The sequence below is a fragment of the Pseudonaja textilis genome, chromosome 4 (genome assembly GCF_049901715.1).
Source record: "Pseudonaja textilis isolate UNSWEBS1 chromosome 4, rPseTex1.2, whole genome shotgun sequence".
NCBI lineage: Eukaryota > Metazoa > Chordata > Lepidosauria > Squamata > Elapidae > Pseudonaja > Pseudonaja textilis.
This window is the reverse complement of record NC_141993.1, coordinates 35,632,383-35,646,216: the sequence shown is the minus strand read 5'-3', so window position 1 is coordinate 35,646,216 and position 13,834 is coordinate 35,632,383.

Genomic DNA, 13,834 nt, shown 5'->3' with positions numbered 1-13,834 from the left:
TTCTACAAAAGACAGTTTTGACAGTGTTTGGGTTCTGATCCAATGGAATTGGCCAGATGGAATATTTCTAGGATTCTGTCTAGACTGGATGTTAAAGATACATGGTTAGCAATGTGCCCTATCATATACTAAATAATAAGTTTTGGAGCGTGATAGTGACAACATCACAACAGTTGCCTGGCTGCCTGCCTGCTTGCTTGTCTGCCTGCCTGCCTAATGCTTCTAAAATCCAATGAAATGTATCCTTTCTGAGAATATAGAGGTATGTTATGGATGAACATATTACAAACTTTTAAAATGAACAAACAAAACCTTTTAATCTTACATTTGAAAACCAGCACAGTCAACGCCAGACACTTTCTTAAATAGCAATAAAGATTTTAATAATTGCAACATTTATGAAGTGATATGTATGTTAGATATAGCCATCAGGGACTCTTCTGTATTTTATTTTTACCAGCTTTCATTCTATTGGTTGATAGATAATTTGCTATAGAAAATCTTGAAGACAACTTTGAAGAAATTTACATACATTAAGGGTGGCATTCTCTTCTTTTCTTGAAAGCAGCCAAGGGATATGTATAAATAATTCACTCCTCCCCCCCCCCCCCATCTTTTTGGCAGTATGACTCTTTCCTTGCTTCCCTTAGCTCAGTGACATTCAAAGGGGAACTTTTTCCTTTGAGAGTTTTCACTAATGGCACAACTGTTACTGTTAAAAAGATATCCTGTTTTTTGAAAGTTTTTCTTCCAGGAAATTCACACAAGTTGTTAGAGAAGTTCTCCTTCCCCTGGAGAAATTCATAGAAATCACCCACCCAATTGCTTTGGCCCCAAAGTTTGGTGGAGAATTTTGAGAGGGTATTTGTGCCAGGTTTCAGAAGTGAAAAACATACAGTGGAATAATTAGGTTGATGAAGATTCTCAGTAATCCAGATAGAGTTATTTGAAGGTTGAGTCATTGCAATGTCTCAAACCAACAACAAAAATTGGTCCAGTTGCAATCACTCAATTTATTCAAGTGGAATAAATATACTGTATGGAAGAGCTGACAAACTACCAATAAGAAACATTCTGATAGATGTACTGTCAAGAATTATAGACCAATTATGAGTTAGTATTTTTATCACAGGAGGAAGAAAATCCAATAGAATATTGACTCCAGTTTAAAAAATAAATAATATTTAAATAAACTGGAACCAATATGCTTAAATCCATAATCTTAGGGACAGTTCATATTTTGTTTTCTGTAAAATATTTCCTCCCATAAATAAACCTTTCCCCTAAATTCCAAAAGATAGGCAACTGAGAAATCCTAACTGGGAACAGAAAAGCTATCTTTTTTTCCCAGCCAAGGTTCAGGTTTTGCAATGGACTCTATTCAGTGATGTTCCTGAGAAGAACGCAAAGCAGAAGCCCATAGCACTTCACATTTTAGCACCACTCGTGTATTAAAAAAAGAGAAATAATCTGTCCCTCCTCCCCTTCCATGAGACTATCCCCTAGATATACTCTAAAGGGGGAAAAATGTCAGGAATAATTGCAGCTCTGTTTTAGAGAGAAAACCTAGATGTTTCATATGGCTACAGCTGGGAAGACAAAAGGCAACAGACACAGTGCAGAAGAGGAGGGAGGGTTGAAGTGTTCAAAGAGAGAAAAATGTGGAAGGGGAAGAGAAATTAATTGTTTGGGCAGGGATTTAATGTGCACTTTTGTCCACAATAATTCAATTTATTCATGCATCTGACTCTCATTTCCTATACTCTGCAGAGTTCAAATGTTGGTTTTCAATCCAAAGTATCCCTCAAAACTTTTCAGGAAGCACATGGCCAATCAGTACTCATAGGAGTGTTATATCAGCATTCGCTGCTCAGTAATGCTTACCTATTGGGAGCAAATTCAGGGTTCTAGCCAAGAAACTAAACAATAGAAAGAAGCATTGTCTGTCTTTGGAATTCTGCAGCATATTGCCAAATTGGCAGGCCTAGATTTGCCACATCTTCATTTTGAAATGGCCTTCATTAGAGAGCCGCTCCTTAGGGACATTGTAGCATAATTTCAGACATATCTACCTAGAGAGAAACCCCACTAATTTCCCTGCTAGATTATATGTAGGGCCACCTGATTTACAAAATTACAAACTTCAAACTGTTTTGTCTTTCTGTCTCTATCCTTAATCTTCTTGTTATACATAATGTTTTCTAGTCTTGCTTTTTTTTCTTTAATTTTAATCTTTGTTCAAACGAGTGGAAAGAATAGGCTCTTTCAAGCTGGTCCTTCATTATTTCTCAATCTTCTTTTCAGTCCTACAGACTCTCCAACCGCACATGTAGTCCTCAAGATACAATAGGTCACTTAATGGCCATTCAAGGTATGACAGGTGATCCAAAAGCTACAAACCGAACCTATTTCACACTTATGGCAGCTGCAAGGTCACCACTTGTGGCTCTTATGAGCAGACTCCATTACAGCCTTCGGTTGAAAACTATCTGCATTTCCTAGTCCATTTGCAAGTTAAATTCACCTGACTAAGTGCTGTGCAAGCGCTCTTGCACAGATAGAACAGGGATGTGCACATATCCCTGTTCTTCCCATATGAGAAGCATTATACTAAACTATCCTGTTTCCCTAAAAATAAGCCCTACTTAAGAGCCTGCACAGCTGGCTGCTCAGCATTCCATCTGGTTGCTTGCAGCGCCGCAGCCATGAGGCAAGGCAGGGGGAGTGGAGCTGCCCCACACACCCTACACTGGCTTACCTCAGGGCCCCTGCAGCCAGACCATTCATACCCTGACACTGCCTCACTGCAGCAGCACCAGAACCATGTGCAGCAGGAACCCACATGGCTGCTTGCCAACTTCTTCTGCTTGCTAATGGCTACAACAGAGCAGGAGGACGTAGTGTGCTGACCATGCCATGGTCGTCAGACGAGGCAGGTGTCGGGGCATGGATGGCCTGGCTGCAGGGGCCCTGAGGTAAGCATGTGTAGGGCATGTGGGGAAGCTCCAACCCTGTCTCATCATCATATCTATGCAGGCTCCTGCTGGACAGGGCTGGAGCCACCACCACAAGATAAGGCAGGTATCAGAGTAGGGTAGCCTGGTTGTGGAGGCCCTAAGGTAAGCCAGTGTGGGATGCATGGGGCAGCTCCAATTCCCAACTCATGATGTGGACTCCTGCCCTGCCGCAAACAAGCCGAAGAACTGGGCCTCCAGTACATGGGGGGGGAAAATAAGACACCCCCAATATGTCATATTTTGGGGCCCAACAGAAAATAAAACCTGGTCTTATTTTCTGGGAAACACAGTAGGACAGGAGATGATGGAGGAGAGAAAATTAGTTCTAAAAAAAGTTGCTTACCCTGTTTGACAGAGTACCACTTAAAAATAGAAGGAAGTATTTCTCTTATTTTTTCCAATAACATTCTGCCTTTCTTAGTTCCAAAAACAAATATTTTCTTGTAAACATGTGTCACAACTACCAGTACCATCTTTTTTCCAATAGCTATCTGACAATGAACCACTCAGGTGATCCTTTTAACAAGAAGAAATGAAGAAAGAAGATGGTGTTTTGATCATTTCTCTTCAGAAAACAGTCCAAAAGCCACAGGGGATTCCACACTGTTGATAGTGTGCACACAGATTCATTATAAAAATTAATGATACACATTAAGTATGCAATAATCTTATTTTTATTGATTAATAAAAATTGCAAGACAATTTAACATTTCTGGAAGAAACATCAGCAAAGACCTGAAAAGGGAAGGTTGCAGAACAGACAATATACCAGCAATCATTACTTCTAGTTTTCTTTAAGGAAATGTTTGCTTTAGTATTCCATCTTGGTTGATTATTCTTTAATTCTCCTCATATATTACCCCCTCTTTGTAACACCATTTATGCACCAATCAGACCTTTGTTGCTCCCAAAGTGACAGACTTCCAAGGCTACATTATGCTTTCATTTGTTTCAATTGCTGTAAATAAAACAGTTGCATTAAATTTACATCCAGAAAACGAAACTTCCATTCCACATTTTTGGTCAGATGTTAGATTTCAATCCAAATTGTTTGACATGAAAACTGCTTCTAGCCAGGAAATAATAAATATAGTTGTATCAGTTGTCATTTAATTTGATGAAAAAGAATTTATTGTAGAAGAGCAAGCAGAGCTGGGGAGTGGAATTAAATGCGTCATCTGCCTAGAGTCATTACATTCCCACAAATGGTCTAAGTCCAATCCCTCTTGAGTTTCATTGACTAATCTGGTACCAGTTTAGTATTGAATTTTAGTTCACTAGATTCTTATGTATAGGCTTGAACTGCAACTTAATGTATGGTCCCAATTCTTTTCACCTGACAATTACTTTAGAATTTCCTATGTACAAGAGGGGAATTTCAGAGTTTCTCATCCTCTTGCAAAGAAGGGAATGTCAATGTCTTGTCTTTTGTCAAAGGATCATCTAGTGCTTATTTCCTTCCTGGCTTCCAACAGTTTCATTTAAAGCAACTCCTCCCACTGAGTGTTCTCAGCATTTCATGTAGATTCATGTAGAGTAAGTAAGCACACTACAAGCCATCACTATGCAGAAACTGTTATGTCTGTGGAACTGGTTGGAGTTCCCAACCAGGTCCGCTGTTTGAGCGGGAGCACCAGCAGCTCCCATTGGTTGGCTCCGTTTGACAGCCGGCTATATAAGCCGGCTGTCGAGCAGAGCCAGCCCGTTGTCGCCCCCTGGTCTGCGAGTTAGCTAGCAGACGCGACAACCCTTTATTCATTGCAATAAAGCCAGTTACTTGTACGCTCTGGTCTCATGCCTCGTCCTTACCATCGCTCCACAACACTGGCGACGAGGATGGGATGGTCGAAGGCTAGCCAGACGCGTTTTTACAAAGAGCTGTAGTCACACAGAGAGAAAGCAAGGGCGCTGTAACCGCAGCCGCCCCACGCTCGCAAAGAGCGCGAAATTCAAAACTGATACTGTGAGAGCTGATTCGCTGAAACGAGCCACAGGCACAGCAGCTGAGGCCGCCCACGCTCACCAAGAGCGCATTTTTCAAAAAGAGCTAAGCAGCCCAGAGAGACAACCGCAGAGCGTTCTTTTAAGAGCGCGATTTCGAATAACAATTTGAAACAGACAAACCTGTTCCTTCTCCACGATGAGCACGAATCAAGCATCCCCTCCATTCAAACCTAACGAGGAGACGTGGGACTCCTACAGAAATCGATTCAGCCATTTTCTTGACGCCATCGGTCTAGCCGACGCTGCGGAGCATAGGAAGAAATCCTATTTCCTGAGTTACTGTGGAGCCACCGTCTTCGACACAGCCACAGCATTAGTCGCGCCCCACACCATCAGAAGCGTCCCATGGGACGAGCTACAGGAAATACTTTCAAATCACTATTCACCCAAACCGTCTCAAATAGCCAGAAGGTATGCCTTCAGGGTCAGGAAGCAAACAGAGGGGGAGTCGATTAACGAATACATGGCCGCCCTGAGAACAGCCGCTTTGCAATGCGGATTCAAAGAATATTTGGAAGACATGCTGCTGGATCAGATCGTCTGTGGGGTAAGAGATCTGAAACTCCAAAGGCGTTTACTGGCGAAGAAAGACCTGACTCTAGCCATAGCCATGGAGGAAGCCCTGGCTGCTGAGCTCTCGGCTCAGTCAGCAGCTGAAATCCAGGGAAAGCAATCCAAACCCAGCACGCAAACTGTCCATTCCGAAGAGGTAATCAGCGAAGATGACCCCACAGACGCGTCTGACGTTAACCGCCTAATTCATCAGAAGCCTTCACAGGTAGGAGCGGGGCAGAGAAACAACTTCACCCCCAAGCAACCTCCCATGTGCCTAACCTGTGGAGGCTCCCACCCTAGGGCATCCTGCAGGTTCAGAAACGCCATCTGCCTGTACTGCCAAAAGAAGGGTCACATCGCTAGAGTCTGCCAAGCAGGGCGATCCTTACCTCAAAGACCTCTACCACCTTCTAACTCCCAAAGGCAAGTGGTGGACTGCTATACCTGCTACCACGCTAACCATACTTCCCTAACCCCTGATAAAATTAAAATTTCTGTTTTCCTAGAAGGTAAGCCCTGCAGGATGGAGGTGGACATGGGATCCGCGCTCTCAATCATCTCCTGGGATACCCTGAAGAGACTCCAGCCCAGGCTGTCAAGGAAACAGCTACAAAGATGCCACCTGACGCTACGAGACTACCAGGGAAAGAACATTCCTGTCCTCGGGAAAGGCAAGTTCCTTGTGCAATTCCAAACCTTTAAGGGCCACCTGCCCCTAGTGGTAGTTAACGGTACCCTCCCTAGTCTATTGGGACTTGATTGGTTTCCTTCACTCGGCCTTAGCATAACCGGGATCCATGCTATCTCAACTTCTGATGTAGATACCCTATTTTCAGAATTTTCCGATGTATTCAGCAATGAGCTGGGTTGCTACTCGGGCCACCCCCATATCATTTTCAGTAGACCCCCAGGCAATCCCTCTCCATTTAAAACCCCGTAGGGTGCCTTTTGCCATCCGTCCAAAATTGGACGCAGAACTAGACAAACTACTTAAACAAGGGGTGCTAGAACCCACTGATTTCGCGAAATGGGAGACCCCCATAGTCACCCCACTCAAAAAAGATGGCAGTTTGAGAATTTGTGCGGATTACAAAACCACGCTCAACTGCTATCTGCAGGTCAGCGCCTACCCCGTGCCCGTTATCCAGCATCTTTTACATACTTTCGAACCCGGCACCATTTTCGCTAAGTTAGATATGTCCCAGGCATACCAACAGTTCCCTGTCGATGAACAGACAGCGGAATTACAAACTATAGTCACACACAGGGGAGCGTTCAAATGCAAGTGCCTCCAATTCGGGGTCAGTGTAGCCCCAGGCATTTTTCAGTCACTCATGGAGAGGATTCTCCAGGGTCTCCCAGGAGTGGTCCCCTACTTCGATGATATTTTAGTTTCAGCCACGAACCGGCCCCAGCTCATTCAGAGAGTCAGGACAGTGCTAGAGAGGTTCAGGCAGCATGGCCTCAAACTCAAAAGGGAGAAGTGTGCCATCGCCACTAGGCAGGTGGACTTTCTGGGTTATAGGATTGACGCCTCGGGCATCCATCCCATGGAATCCAAGGTGAAGGCCATCCATGAGGCACCCACACCTACCAACAAGACTGAACTACAAGCTTTTCTGGGACTTTTGAATTTCTACGCCTCATTCCTCCCACACAAGGCATCTGTCGCTGAACCATTACATAGGCTACTAGATAAAGACTCACCCTGGCACTGGGGACCCAAGGAGGCCCATGCATTCAAATCAATCAAAGCCTTGCTCACTTCAGAAGCAGTCCTGGTTCAGTTCGATCAACGTCTCCCCCTAGTCCTTGCCACTGACGCATCCCCTTTTGGCATTGGGGCTGTCCTGAGCCACAGGCTCCCCAACGGTTCCGAGGCACCAATTGCTTTCTTTTCCAGGACTCTTTCACCTACTGAGAGGAACTATAGCCAGATCGATAAAGAGGCCCTGGCCGCAGTGGCTGCAGTTAAGAAATTCCACGAAATCGTGTTTGGCCACCACTTTGAGTTAGTGACTGATCACAAACCCCTTTTAGGACTTCTGTCTGGAGACAAGCAAACTCCGCAGGTACTTTCGCCCAGAATGACCAGATGGACTTTGTTTCTGGCTGCTTACTCATTTAAGTTAGTGCATCGTCCAGGCAAGACTCTGAGCCACGCCGATGCCCTTAGCCGCTGCCCCCTGCCAGTCCCAGTCGAATACCCAGCACCTATCCATGCCATTTTTGAGGTCAACGAACTCAAACTTCCAGTGACAGCCGAAGACATCGCGGCGCACTCGAAAAAGGACAAAATCATCGCCCAGGTTCTGGACTGGGTGGGGAGGGGGTGACCGGAAACTCAATGTACAACTGATTTTGTCCCCTTTAAAACCTGCCAGCAGGAACTGTCAAAATTACAAGGTTGTCTTCTGTGGGGAACAAGAGTGGTCATCCCTACATCACTGCGAGTGCCCATCCTGAAGGTGCTTCACGAGGGACATCCGGGCATCGTAAGAATGAAGGCCCTGGCCCGCAGCTATGTCTGGTGGCCCGGTATGGACGCTCAAATCGCCAAATGGGTAAGCTCTTGCCAACCTTGCCAACAAACCCGGGCCGCCCCTCCAGCTGCCACGCCCACCAGATGGGAGAGTGCAAACGCCCCCTGGTCCCGCCTGCACGTTGACCTAGCTGGGCCTGTGCATGGCAAGACCTTCTTGGTGGTCGTGGATTCATACTCCAAGTGGATTGATGTAGCCTTACTTCCCACGACCACCACCCAGTCAATAGTGAAAGCCCTAACCCAACTGTTTGTCACCCACGGGCTCCCGGACACCCTGGTTTCAGACAATGGCCCACAGTTCACATCATGTGAGTTCAGCATGTATACTGCCAACTTGGGCATCAGGCACGTCCTTACAGCACCATTCCATCCCGCTAGCAACGGGATGGCAGAGAGAGCAGTTAGATCGGCCAAAGAAGCACTTGCCAGGTTTGGTCAGGAGGACTGGCACTCTAAATTGTCTCGTTTCCTACTCAGCCAGCACACAACCCCCTGCACCACCACCAACAAGTCTCCGGCTGAACTTTTAATGGGGAGACGCCTTAGAACCACTCTAGACAGGCTACACCCCCACTATTGCCCAGACACCCCTTTAGGGTCCGATAGCCTGGTCAGAGACTTTGCCCCACAAGACCTGGTATACGCCAGGAACTACACAGGGGACCCGTTGTGGGTGCCAGGACAGATCGTATCGGTTACCGGCCCCAGATCCTATCGGGTCCTTCTTGGGGATGGACGTCTGTGGTGGAGACACGTGGATCAACTCAGAAGGCGACGGATGGGCGCGACAGATACCAACCCGTGCCAACCAGCCAGCTCCAACAACGCCTCACCCGCGCCTGATGGAGATCCCCTGCGGAACCAGGTTTTCCCAGACGAGCGAGAGGGCTGGATGTAGAACCCGAGTCTCCAACCAGAGTCACCGATCCAGCCGCCGAGCGACCCAACCGACCAGCCGGACCTCGAGACTCGATCGGGCCAACCTGAGCAGGGGCTTTCACCAGCACCGTCAGGCACCACACCGGGGCAAGCCCCAGTACCAACAACCGCTGAGGCGCGCTCCAAGAGCCAGGACTTGACACAGACTGGCAGTTCACCCGAACTGCGACGCTCTGGGCGCCAGCGAAGACAGCCCACGTACCTACAAGACTATGCATGTTCGCAGCTGGGGGGAAGGGGTGTTATGTCTGTGGAACTGGTTGGAGTTCCCAACCAGGTCCGCTGTTTGAGCGGGAGCACCAGCAGCTCCCATTGGTTGGCTCCGTTTGACAGCCGGCTATATAAGCCGGCTGTCGAGCAGAGCCAGCCCGTTGTCGCCCGCTGGTCTGCGAGTTAGCTAGCAGACGCGACAACCCTTTATTCATTGCAATAAAGCCAGTTACTTGTACGCTCTGGTCTCATGCCTCGTCCTTACCATCGCTCCACAACAGAAACCATTTTACTAGAGAATGAGTAATACAACAGGAACAGGAAATGCATCACAGGAACAATAGAGATGAATCCTAGAGTGGCAATGTGAAACAACTTCAATAGAGAAGAATGATAGAGCTGCATATAAGCTAGACATAACACCTGTCACACCCAGATTAGAAAGTAAGAAAGTTCCAGAGTGATGGGGGTGGGCGAATAGATAAAATATGCTCCCTTCACTACATCAGAACAATCAAATTAGCTCAAAACCATTCACTGCAAAATAATTTCTCAGGTATCCAGAGAATAAAGCAAGAAAATAAATATCACTTTTGTATGGGAAGAACATGTTTGAGAAACTGAAAAACAGATTTTGGCAAAACTCGAGTTTGACTAAGTTAAGGTATAAGCAAGAAAGAGTGAAGATGAAGAAGATGAAAGTGGATATACATCACTTTGGGAGATCAGCCAAATTTGTATTACTTAGTGATGTACTGCTGGAAAAAAAATGAGTTCCATTTTGGTATCTGTTTTTCTATAGTAATGCTGATAATGTGTGTGCGCGTGCACACACACACACACACACACACACACACACATTTCTATAAACCAGAAACTCTTCTCAAATATAAATATATATATTTGTGTGTGTGTGTGTTTTCTTAAGTTTTCGCGGGTACTTACATGTATGGTATTCAGCTTTGTTCAGGTATTTTCCCACGTTATTATAGTTGTGCTTTTAAAGTTGTAGCAACGTTTCAGCAGAATCTCATCTGCCATCATCAGGCTTCTGTTTTGTGTTCGTCTGTGAGTCAGACTTTTACAGTTGTTTCAGTTTTAAATTTGGGCCAACTAAAGTACTGACAGCCAATGGCTTCCACAAAAGCAAAATCACCGGCTTGAGACATAATGGAGACCTAGAAGATGAACAGACCTATGAAACAGCTGTCCTGCCCTACACAAGAGGTGCGACCGACAAAATCAGCAAGATACTACACAGGTATCACATCAAGACTGCCTTCAAAACAGACAGAAAAATAGCAGCCATCCTTAGAAACCCCAAAGATAAAATGGACCTGGATAACGAAGACATATATGAAGTCCCCTGTGCATCATGCCCAGCCACATACATTGGACAGACCAATAGAAGAATAAGTACCTGCCTGGATGAACACAAAAATGCAGTCAAAAAGCTGGAACACACTTCCTCACTAGTCCAACACATGAAAGCCACAGGTCATAGCATCAACTTCAATGGCACCAAAACCCTAGCCACTATAGAAAACCCCAGCCACAGAATTATCAGAGAAGCCATAGAGATTGAAAAAAGACCTGAAAGCATGAATAGAAGAGATGATTCCACCAGACTGTCAATTATTTGGAAGCCTGCACTCACAAACAAAAAAAAACTCCACACCACTAGCCAGTCAAACACCTGGGCACAAACAGATCCCCCCTGATACCTCCAGCTCAAACACACCCCAACCAGGCACCCAGATGAAACCTAGCTTCCTATCAAATGATAGCCTTCCATTTACTCAGAGCCAAGCTGCACTAAAAGCCTCCAATACAGGAACACAATGTTGCCGGCCAATCAAGACACAAAAAAAATCCACAAAACAGACAGAAGATATTAGAAACACCAATCAAGCAGAACACAGAAACTCTAAGACCAATAAACACAGACCAAGACTCCCAACCAATCAGGATGAAGAAAAAAACCATTCTGGCACAGCAGTAGGCTAGCCCCAAATTTAAAACTGAAACAACTGCAAAAGTCTGATTCACAGACGAACACAATACAGAAGCCTGATGATGGCAGATGAGATTCTGCTGAAATGTTGCTACAACTTTAAAAGCACAACTATAATGACGTGGGAAAATACCCGAACAAAGCTGAATACCATATATGTAAGTACCCGCGAAAACTTAAGAAAACAAATATATATATATATGTGTGTGTGTGTGTGTGTGTGTGTGTGGATCTTTGGTTGTTCGGATTTTCTCCCGCGTAAGATTCGAGAAAACCCAAACAACCAAAGATCCACATACAAATACCTCAGAAAATATATATATATATATATATATATATATATATATATATATATATATATATATATATATATATATATATATATAATGCTTCGCTGCTTTTTACAGCTCTCACATGCAGACCAGATGAACTATATTATTTTTCTTAAAATAATGCATGACTCATTGGGTTAGTGTTATTTCAGGATTGAAAACTGAGAGATTTCTCTCTTTTTTTGCTACTGCTGTTGCTGTTCCCATCTTTCTTCTAAGCCAGCATTTAGGGCTTTGTTAAAACATCAAACCAGGAGTCCCTGAAAATCTATAGCCCTTCTCATTTTTTTTTTTTTAAGAAATAGGAATATATCTAAAATGTAATATTTATCTACCTTTGATCAGAAGAGCAGTTTGATCCAATTTGGGCTAAAAGATAATTCTTTCAGGGAAGTTTCTTAAAATTATAGTAAAATATAGATGTAATAAATGGCAGTAGACTATCTCAATACAATTTAACTGGGTTGCCCAGGATGTACCATTTGCTTTAAAACACAGTAGTAATATGTGGCCTTTGGAGCACATAATGCCTCCTCATAGCCTTTTTATAACTCTGTACAGGTAGTCCTCAGCTTACAACAGTTCAATTTAGTGGCCATTTGAAGCTACAACAGCACTGAAAAAAGTAACTTATGACCATTTTTCACATTTACAACCATTGCAGCAACTCCGTGGTCACATGATCAAACTTCAGAGACTTGGCAACTGATTCATACTTATGACAGTTGCAGTGTCATAGGGTCATGTGGTCATCTTTTGCAACAAGCAAAGTCAATGGGGAAGCCAAATTCACTTAACAACCATGTTACTAACTTAACAGCTGTGGCAGTTGACTTAACAACTGTGGTAAGAAAAGTTGTAAAATGAGTCAAAGCTCATTTAACAACTGATTTGCTTAGCAACAGAAAGTTTGGACTCAATTGTGGTTGTAAGTCAAGGACTACCTGTAGTCCTTTCCATTTCCAAGTTATAGAGGCCCCAAAATATTGCCAGGTTTATGATACAGGTGACCACATATTTTCTGGAACCTGGTTATAGTGAGAATCCAAACTATTGTTCTTGGACTTAAGTCTTACAATATTGCAAGTATATCAGGTCTCATGTGGGAGGCTGTATAAATTGTGAACTGGGCTTATGTAAGTAAGACAGATTGTGTTCATGTTATGGTAGAACTGCTAGTTTGGTATCTACTGAAATTCTTTAAATTAGTAGAGGGTTTTGCCTCACAAAAAATGAGAAGGCAGAAAGAAATTTAATGAGGGGTGGGATGTTTTTGAGGTGAAATCTCCTACAGCGTCCCAAGAAGTCCTTCCAAACATAACAGTATTGCAGCTAGAAAGAAAATAGTTGAAGGATTTCCTTTCCTCTTAATGACTCTACACATTTTTTAGACAATCTTTCTAAACTTGGGAGTTTTCCCCCCCTGCAAACTCTGGAATAGATGGCTATTGTGCCCATTTAGTATGTAGTTTTTCCCCCTTTAATGTTTAGCTATAAGTCAGGTCACATTATTTATTTATCAGTTTATTTCTAAATTTGTATTGTATGGCCCCAGTATCTGTTCAGAGTGCGGTAGTTTTTATAACTCTATTTTTATTTAAATAAAGTAAATAAATGATCCTGCCAATAAGTGGTCTTCTTTAGCTGTCACCTTATCTAGAAGTTTTTCATTCCAAAAATATATGCATATATTCATCTTCAACTTTCATAGGTCTGGTTACTAGGAAAAAGGTTTTTTTAATTTGGGCAATCAATTTTAATTTTCTTTTAGCTGTTTATCCTGTCTATCAGGTAGCTCCAATGGATTATATTTTAACTAGTCATTTAAGAAATCACTACAATTCAAATTGTGCTAGAAAACATCAAGCCAAATACATTGCAATAAGATCGACATCAAATTGCTCTGAAGTTGCTCTTCATAAACTTTAGGAGAAATCTGGTTGCTGCCTCAGTGTGATGCATGCCTACTGTGATCAATTAAAAAGTAAATTTACTGCATTCATTCCAACCTAATGGAAACCCAGCTGATTTTGACAACTCAGATTTCTTTTCTCATTCCTATGATGTTACCGTCATCTTGATTGCAGGGCATGAATGAGATAGCCTTAAGACTTTATTAGCCATACTGGTATAGTGTTATTCACTCTTATTCTGGCGCCATCCAACAAAAGACTCAAGATTTATAATCTATCTTCTCCTTTGCCACTCAACTAGCATT